We start from the raw sequence: 10,778 nt of genomic DNA, 5'->3' as shown, positions 1-10,778 counted from the left end.
TTCAGGGGCTGAAAAGCATGTTTTGGCCGAGTATGATAATTTTCATTAAAACTTTATTTCTATCACTTCGAATGATGCCAAATGAATAACTTACTTGAATTGGACCATTTTACACTATGTCCATTGTAGATTTGTGTCTCTGACAGTTCGTTTGGTTGCAGGGGACATATTAAGTTTTTATGGCCAAAATGTGCTTTTCAGGGGCTGAAAAGCATGTTTTGGCCGAGTATGATAATTTTCATTAAAACTTGATTTCTATCACTTCGAATGATGCCAAATGAATAACTTACTTGAATTGGACCATTTTACACTATGTCCATTGTAGATTTGTGTCTCCGACAGTTTGTTTGGTTGCAGGGGACATTTTCAGTTTTTATGGCCAAAATGTGCTTTTCAGAGGCTGAAAAGCATGTTTTGGCCGAGTATGATAATTTTCATTAAAACTTGATTTCTATCACTTCGATTGATGCCAAATGAATAACTTACTTGAATTGGACCATTTTACACTATGTCCATTGTAGATTTGTGTCTCCGACAGTTCGTTTGGTTGCAGGGGACATTTTCAGTTTTTATGGCCAAAATGTGCTTTTCAGAGGCTGAAAAGCATGTTTTGGCCGAGTATGATAATTTACATTAAAACTTAATTTCTATCACTTCGAATGATGCCAAATGAATAACTTACTTGAATTGGACCATTTTACACTATGTCCATTGTAGATTTGTGTCTCTGACAGTTCGTTTGGTTGCAGGGGACATATTAAGTTTTTATGGCCAAAATGTGCTTTTCAGGGGCTGAAAAGCATGTTTTGGCCGAGTATGATAATTTTCATTAAAACTTGATTTCTATCACTTCGAATGATGCCAAATGAATAACTTACTTGAATTGGACCATTTTACACTATGTCCATTGTAGATTTGTGTCTCCGACAGTTCGTTTGGTTGCAGGGGACATTTTCAGTTTTTATGGCCAAAATGTGCTTTTCAGGGGCTGAAAAGCATGTTTTGGCCGAGTATGATGATTTTCATTAAAACTTAATTTCTATCACTTCGAATGATGCCAAATGAATAACTTACTTGAATTGGACCATTTTACACTATGTCCATTGTAGATTTGTGTCTCCGACAGTTTGTTTGGTTGCAGGGGACATTTTCAGTTTTTATGGCCAAATTGTGCTTTTCATGGGCTGAAAAGCATGTTTTGGCCGAGTATGATAATTTTCATTAAAACTTGATTTCTATCCATTTGAATGATGCCAAATGAATAACTTACTTGAATTGGACCATTTTACACTATGTCCATTGTAGATTTGTGTCTCCGACAGTTCGTTTGGTTGCAGGGGACATTTTCAGTTTTTATGGCCAAAATGTGCTTTTCAGGGGCTGAAAAGCATGTTTTGGCCGAGTATGATGATTTTCATTAAAACTTAATTTCTATCACTTCGAATGATGCCAAATGAATAACTTACTTGAATTGGACCATTTTACACTATGTCCATTGTAGATTTGTGTCTCCGACAGTTTGTTTGGTTGCAGGGGACATTTTCAGTTTTTATGGCCAAATTGTGCTTTTCATGGGCTGAAAAGCATGTTTTGGCCGAGTATGATAATTTTCATTAAAACTTGATTTCTATCCATTTGAATGATGCCAAATGAATAACTTACTTGAATTGGACCATTTTACACTATGTCCATTGTAGATTTGTGTCTCTGACAGTTCGTTTGGTTGCAGGGGACATATTCAGTTTTTATGGCCAAAATGTGCTTTTCAGGGGCTGAAAAGCATGTTTTGGCCGAATATGATAATTTTCATTAAAACTTGATTTCTATCACTTCGAATGATGCCAAATGAATAACTTACTTGAATTGGACCATTTTACACTATGTCCATTGTAGATTTGTGTCCCTGACAGTTCGTTTGGTTGCAGGGGACATTTTCAGTTTTTATGGCCAAAATGTGCTTTTCAGAGGCTGGAAAGCATTTTGGCCGAGTATGATAATTTTCATTAAAACTTGATTTCTATCACTTCGAATGATGCCAAATGAATAATTTGCTTGAATTGGACCATTTTACACTATGTCCATTGTAGATTTGTGTCTCTGACAGTTCGTTTGGTTGCAGGGGACATATTCAGTTTTTATGGCCAAAATGTGCTTTTCAGGGGCTGAAAAGCATGTTTTGGCCGAGTATGATAATTTTCATTAAAACTTTATTTCTATCACTTCGAATGATGCCAAATGAATAACTTACTTGAATTGGACCATTTTACACTATGTCCATTGTAGATTTGTGTCTCTGACAGTTCGTTTGGTTGCAGGGGACATATTAAGTTTTTATGGCCAAAATGTGCTTTTCAGGGGCTGAAAAGCATGTTTTGGCCGAGTATGATAATTTTCATTAAAACTTGATTTCTATCACTTCGAATGATGCCAAATGAATAACTTACTTGAATTGGACCATTTTACACTATGTCCATTGTAGATTTGTGTCTCCGACAGTTTGTTTGGTTGCAGGGGACATTTTCAGTTTTTATGGCCAAAATGTGCTTTTCAGAGGCTGAAAAGCATGTTTTGGCCGAGTATGATAATTTTCATTAAAACTTGATTTCTATCACTTCGATTGATGCCAAATGAATAACTTACTTGAATTGGACCATTTTACACTATGTCCATTGTAGATTTGTGTCTCCGACAGTTCGTTTGGTTGCAGGGGACATTTTCAGTTTTTATGGCCAAAATGTGCTTTTCAGAGGCTGAAAAGCATGTTTTGGCCGAGTATGATAATTTACATTAAAACTTAATTTCTATCACTTCGAATGATGCCAAATGAATAACTTACTTGAATTGGACCATTTTACACTATGTCCATTGTAGATTTGTGTCTCTGACAGTTCGTTTGGTTGCAGGGGACATATTAAGTTTTTATGGCCAAAATGTGCTTTTCAGGGGCTGAAAAGCATGTTTTGGCCGAGTATGATAATTTTCATTAAAACTTGATTTCTATCACTTCGAATGATGCCAAATGAATAACTTACTTGAATTGGACCATTTTACACTATGTCCATTGTAGATTTGTGTCTCCGACAGTTTGTTTGGTTGCAGGGGACATTTTCAGTTTTTATGGCCAAATTGTGCTTTTCAGGGGCTGAAAAGCATGTTTTGGCCGAGTATGATAATTTTCATTAAAACTTGATTTCTATCCATTTGAATGATGCCAAATGAATAACTTACTTGAATTGGACCATTTTACACTATGTCAATTGTAGCTTTGTGTCTCCGACAGTTCGTTTGGTTGCAGGGGACATTTTCAGTTTTTATGGCCAAAATGTGCTTTTCAGGGGCTGAAAAGCATGTTTTGGCCGAGTATGATGATTTTCATTAAAACTTAATTTCTATCACTTCGAATGATGCCAAATGAATAACTTACTTGAATTGGACCATTTTACACTATGTCCATTGTAGATTTGTGTCTCCGACAGTTTGTTTGGTTGCAGGGGACATTTTCAGTTTTTATGGCCAAATTGTGCTTTTCATGGGCTGAAAAGCATGTTTTGGCCGAGTATGATAATTTTCATTAAAACTTGATTTCTATCCATTTGAATGATGCCAAATGAATAACTTACTTGAATTGGACCATTTTACACTATGTCCATTGTAGATTTGTGTCTCTGACAGTTCGTTTGGTTGCAGGGGACATTTTCAGTTTTTATGGCCAAAATGTGCTTTTCAGGGGCTGAAAAGCATGTTTTGGCCGAATATGATAATTTTCATTAAAACTTGATTTCTATCACTTCGAATGATGCCAAATGAATAACTTACTTGAATTGGACCATTTTACACTATGTCCATTGTAGATTTGTGTCCCTGACAGTTCGTTTGGTTGCAGGGGACATTTTCAGTTTTTATGGCCAAAATGTGCTTTTCAGGGGCTGAAAAGCATGTTTTGGCCGAATATGATAATTTTAATTAAAACTTGATTTCTATCACTTCGAATGATGCCAAATGAATAACTTACTTGAATTGGACCATTTTACACTATGTCCATTGTAGATTTGTGTCTCCGACAGTTCGTTTGGTTGCAGGGGACATTTTCAGTTTTTATGGCCAAAATGTGCTTTTCAGAGGCTGGAAAGCATTTTGGCCGAGTATGATAATTTTCATTAAAACTTGATTTCTATCACTTCGAATGATGCCAAATGAATAATTTGCTTGAATTGGACCATTTTACACTATGTCCATTGTAGATTTGTGTCTCCGACAGTTTGTTTGGTTGCAGGGGACATTTTCAGTTTTTATGGCCAAAATGTGCTTTTCAGGGGCTGAAAAGCATGTTTTGGCCGAGTATGATAATTTACATTAAAACTTAATTTCTATCACTTCGAATGATGCCAAATGAATAACTTACTTGAATTGGACCATTTTACACTATGTCCATTGTAGATTTGTGTCTCTGACAGTTCGTTTGGTTGCAGGGGACATATTAAGTTTTTATGGCCAAAATGTGCTTTTTAGGGGCTGAAAAGCATGTTTTGGCCGAGTATGATAATTTTCATTAAAACTTGATTTCTATCACTTCGAATGATGCCAAATGAATAACTTACTTGAATTGGACCATTTTACACTATGTCCATTGTAGATTTGTGTCTCCGACAGTTTGTTTGGTTGCAGGGGACATTTTCAGTTTTTATGGCCAAATTGTGCTTTTCAGGGGCTGAAAAGCATGTTTTGGCCGAGTACGATCATTTTCATTAAAACTTGATTTCTATCCATTTGAATGATGCCAAATGAATAACTTACTTGAATTGGACCATTTTACACTATGTCCATTGTAGATTTGTGTCTCTGACAGTTCGTTTGGTTGCAGGGGACATATTCAGTTTTTATGGCCAAAATGTGCTTTTTAGGGGCTGAAAAGCATGTTTTGGCCGAGTATGATAATTTTCATTAAAACTTTATTTCTATCACTTCGAATGATGCCAAATGAATAACTTACTTGAATTGGACCATTTTACACTATGTCCATTGTAGATTTGTGTCTCTGACAGTTCGTTTGGTTGCAGGGGACATATTAAGTTTTTATGGCCAAAATGTGCTTTTCAGGGGCTGAAAAGCATGTTTTGGCCGAGTATGATAATTTTCATTAAAACTTGATTTCTATCACTTCGAATGATGCCAAATGAATAACTTACTTGAATTGGACCATTTTACACTATGTCCATTGTAGATTTGTGTCTCCGACAGTTTGTTTGGTTGCAGGGGACATTTTCAGTTTTTATGGCCAAAATGTGCTTTTCAGAGGCTGAAAAGCATGTTTTGGCCGAGTATGATAATTTTCATTAAAACTTGATTTCTATCACTTCGATTGATGCCAAATGAATAACTTACTTGAATTGGACCATTTTACACTATGTCCATTGTAGATTTGTGTCTCCGACAGTTCGTTTGGTTGCAGGGGACATTTTCAGTTTTTATGGCCAAAATGTGCTTTTCAGAGGCTGAAAAGCATGTTTTGGCCGAGTATGATAATTTACATTAAAACTTAATTTCTATCACTTCGAATGATGCCAAATGAATAACTTACTTGAATTGGACCATTTTACACTATGTCCATTGTAGATTTGTGTCTCTGACAGTTCGTTTGGTTGCAGGGGACATATTAAGTTTTTATGGCCAAAATGTGCTTTTCAGGGGCTGAAAAGCATGTTTTGGCCGAGTATGATAATTTTCATTAAAACTTGATTTCTATCACTTCGAATGATGCCAAATGAATAACTTACTTGAATTGGACCATTTTACACTATGTCCATTGTAGATTTGTGTCTCCGACAGTTTGTTTGGTTGCAGGGGACATTTTCAGTTTTTATGGCCAAATTGTGCTTTTCAGGGGCTGAAAAGCATGTTTTGGCCGAGTATGATAATTTTCATTAAAACTTGATTTCTATCCATTTGAATGATGCCAAATGAATAACTTACTTGAATTGGACCATTTTACACTATGTCAATTGTAGCTTTGTGTCTCCGACAGTTCGTTTGGTTGCAGGGGACATTTTCAGTTTTTATGGCCAAAATGTGCTTTTCAGGGGCTGAAAAGCATGTTTTGGCCGAGTATGATGATTTTCATTAAAACTTAATTTCTATCACTTCGAATGATGCCAAATGAATAACTTACTTGAATTGGACCATTTTACACTATGTCCATTGTAGATTTGTGTCTCCGACAGTTTGTTTGGTTGCAGGGGACATTTTCAGTTTTTATGGCCAAATTGTGCTTTTCATGGGCTGAAAAGCATGTTTTGGCCGAGTATGATAATTTTCATTAAAACTTGATTTCTATCCATTTGAATGATGCCAAATGAATAACTTACTTGAATTGGACCATTTTACACTATGTCCATTGTAGATTTGTGTCTCCGACAGTTCGTTTGGTTGCAGGGGACATTTTCAGTTTTTATGGCCAAAATGTGCTTTTCAGGGGCTGAAAAGCATGTTTTGGCCGAGTATGATGATTTTCATTAAAACTTAATTTCTATCACTTCGAATGATGCCAAATGAATAACTTACTTGAATTGGACCATTTTACACTATGTCCATTGTAGATTTGTGTCTCCGACAGTTTGTTTGGTTGCAGGGGACATTTTCAGTTTTTATGGCCAAATTGTGCTTTTCATGGGCTGAAAAGCATGTTTTGGCCGAGTATGATAATTTTCATTAAAACTTGATTTCTATCCATTTGAATGATGCCAAATGAATAACTTACTTGAATTGGACCATTTTACACTATGTCCATTGTAGATTTGTGTCTCTGACAGTTCGTTTGGTTGCAGGGGACATATTCAGTTTTTATGGCCAAAATGTGCTTTTCAGGGGCTGAAAAGCATGTTTTGGCCGAATATGATAATTTTCATTAAAACTTGATTTCTATCACTTCGAATGATGCCAAATGAATAACTTACTTGAATTGGACCATTTTACACTATGTCCATTGTAGATTTGTGTCCCTGACAGTTCGTTTGGTTGCAGGGGACATTTTCAGTTTTTATGGCCAAAATGTGCTTTTCAGAGGCTGGAAAGCATTTTGGCCGAGTATGATAATTTTCATTAAAACTTGATTTCTATCACTTCGAATGATGCCAAATGAATAATTTGCTTGAATTGGACCATTTTACACTATGTCCATTGTAGATTTGTGTCTCCGACAGTTTGTTTGGTTGCAGGGGACATTTTCAGTTTTTATGGCCAAAATGTGCTTTTCAGGGGCTGAAAAGCATGTTTTGGCCGAGTATGATAATTTACATTAAAACTTAATTTCTATCACTTCGAATGATGCCAAATGAATAACTTACTTGAATTGGACCATTTTACACTATGTCCATTGTAGATTTGTGTCTCTGACAGTTCGTTTGGTTGCAGGGGACATATTAAGTTTTTATGGCCAAAATGTGCTTTTTAGGGGCTGAAAAGCATGTTTTGGCCGAGTATGATAATTTTCATTAAAACTTGATTTCTATCACTTCGAATGATGCCAAATGAATAACTTACTTGAATTGGACCATTTTACACTATGTCCATTGTAGATTTGTGTCTCCGACAGTTTGTTTGGTTGCAGGGGACATTTTCAGTTTTTATGGCCAAATTGTGCTTTTCAGGGGCTGAAAAGCATGTTTTGGCCGAGTATGATCATTTTCATTAAAACTTGATTTCTATCCATTTGAATGATGCCAAATGAATAACTTACTTGAATTGGACCATTTTACACTATGTCCATTGTAGATTTGTGTCTCTGACAGTTCGTTTGGTTGCAGGGGACATATTCAGTTTTTATGGCCAAAATGTGCTTTTCAGGGGCTGAAAAGCATGTTTTGGCCGAGTATGATAATTTTCATTAAAACTTGATTTCTATCCATTTGAATGATGCCAAATGAATAACTTACTTGAATTGGACCATTTTACACTATGTCAATTGTAGCTTTGTGTCTCCGACAGTTCGTTTGGTTGCAGGGGACATTTTCAGTTTTTATGGCCAAAATGTGCTTTTCAGGGGCTGAAAAGCATGTTTTGGCCGAGTATGATGATTTTCATTAAAACTTAATTTCTATCACTTCGAATGATGCCAAATGAATAACTTACTTGAATTGGACCATTTTACACTATGTCCATTGTAGATTTGTGTCTCCGACAGTTTGTTTGGTTGCAGGGGACATTTTCAGTTTTTATGGCCAAATTGTGCTTTTCAGGGGCTGAAAAGCATGATTTGGCCGAGTATGATAATTTTCATTAAAACTTGATTTCTATCCATTTGAATGATGCCAAATGAATAACTTACTTGAATTGGACCATTTTACACTATGTCCATTGTAGATTTGTGTCTCTGACAGTTCGTTTGGTTGCAGGGGACATATTCAGTTTTTATGGCCAAAATGTGCTTTTCAGGGGCTGAAAAGCATGTTTTGGCCGAATATGATAATTTTCATTAAAACTTGATTTCTATCACTTCGAATGATGCCAAATGAATAACTTACTTGAATTGGACCATTTTACACTATGTCCATTGTAGATTTGTGTCCCTGACAGTTCGTTTGGTTGCAGGGGACATTTTCAGTTTTTATGGCCAAAATGTGCTTTTCAGGGGCTGAAAAGCATGTTTTGGCCGAATATGATAATTTTAATTAAAACTTGATTTCTATCACTTCGAATGATGCCAAATGAATAACTTACTTGAATTGGACCATTTTACACTATGTCCATTGTAGATTTGTGTCTCCGACAGTTCGTTTGGTTGCAGGGGACATTTTCAGTTTTTATGGCCAAAATGTGCTTTTCAGAGGCTGGAAAGCATTTTGGCCGAGTATGATAATTTTCATTAAAACTTGATTTCTATCACTTCGAATGATGCCAAATGAATAATTTGCTTGAATTGGACCATTTTACACTATGTCCATTGTAGATTTGTGTCTCCGACAGTTTGTTTGGTTGCAGGGGACATTTTCAGTTTTTATGGCCAAAATGTGCTTTTCAGGGGCTGAAAAGCATGTTTTGGCCGAGTATGATAATTTACATTAAAACTTAATTTCTATCACTTCGAATGATGCCAAATGAATAACTTACTTGAATTGGACCATTTTACACTATGTCCATTGTAGATTTGTGTCTCTGACAGTTCGTTTGGTTGCAGGGGACATATTAAGTTTTTATGGCCAAAATGTGCTTTTTAGGGGCTGAAAAGCATGTTTTGGCCGAGTATGATAATTTTCATTAAAACTTGATTTCTATCACTTCGAATGATGCCAAATGAATAACTTACTTGAATTGGACCATTTTACACTATGTCCATTGTAGATTTGTGTCTCCGACAGTTCATTTGGTTGCAGGGGACATTTTCAGTTTTTATGGCCAAAATGTGCTTTTCAGAGGCTGAAAAGCATGTTTTGGCCGAGTATGATAATTTTCATTAAAACTTGATTTCTATCCATTCGAATGATGCCAAATGAATAACTTACTTGAATTGGACCATTTTACACTATGTCCATTGTAGATTTGTTTCTCTGACAGTTCATTTGGTTGCAGGGGACATATTCAGTTTTTATGGCCAAAATGTGCTTTTCAGGGGCTGAAAAGCACGTTTTGGCAGAATATGATAATTTTCATTAAAACTTGATTTCTATCCATTCGAATGATGCCAAATGAATAACTTACTTGAATTGGACCATTTTACACTATGTCCATTGTAGATTTGTGTCTCTGACAGTTCGTTTGGTTGCAGGGGACATATTCAGTTTTTATGGCCAAAATGTGCTTTTCAGGGGCTGAAAAGCATATTTTGGCCGAGTATGATAATTTTCATTAAAACTTGATTTCTATCACTTCGAATGATGCCAAATGAATAACTTACTTGAATTGGACCATTTTACACTATGTCAATTGTAGATTTGTGTCTCCGACAGTTCGTTTGGTTGCAGGGGACATTTTCAGTTTTTATGGCCAAAATGTGCTTTTCAGGGGCTGAAAAGCATGTTTTGGCCGAGTATGATGATTTTCATTAAAACTTAATTTCTATCACTTCGAATGATGCCAAATGAATAACTTACTTGAATTGGACCATTTTACACTATGTCCATTGTAGATTTGTGTCTCTGACAGTTCGTTTGGTTGCAGGGGACATATTCAGTTTTTATGGCCAAAATGTGCTTTTCAGGGGCTGAAAAGCATGTTTTGGCCGTGTATGATAATTTTCATTAAAACTTGATTTCTATCACTTCGAATGATGCCAAATGAATAACTTACTTGAATTGGACCATTTTACACTATGTCCATTGTAGATTTGTGTCTCCGACAGTTCGTTTGGTTGCAGGGGACATATTCAGTTTTTATGGCCAAAATGTGCTTTTCAGGGGCTGAAAAGCATGTTTTGGCCGAGTATGATAATTTTCATTAAAACTTGATTTCTATCACTTCGAATGATGCCAAATGAATAACTTACTTGAATTGGACCATTTTACACTATGTCCATTGTAGATTTGTGTCTCCGACAGTTCGTTTGGTTGCAGGGGACATATTCAGTTTTTATGGCCAAAATGTGCTTTTCAGGGGCTGAAAAGCACGTTTTGGCCGAGTATGATAATTTTCATTAAAACTTGATTTCTATCCATTCGAATGATGCCAAATGAATAACTTACTTGAATTGGACCATTTTACACTATGTCCATTGTAGATTTGTGTCTCCGACAGTTCGTTTGGTTGCAGGGGACATTTTCAGTTTTTATGGCCAAAATGTGCTTTTCAGA

The sequence above is a fragment of the Stigmatopora argus genome, unplaced genomic scaffold (genome assembly GCF_051989625.1).
Source record: "Stigmatopora argus isolate UIUO_Sarg unplaced genomic scaffold, RoL_Sarg_1.0 HiC_scaffold_26, whole genome shotgun sequence".
Taxonomy (NCBI): Eukaryota; Metazoa; Chordata; class Actinopteri; order Syngnathiformes; family Syngnathidae; genus Stigmatopora; species Stigmatopora argus.
Note: the sequence above shows the minus strand (reverse complement) of the source record.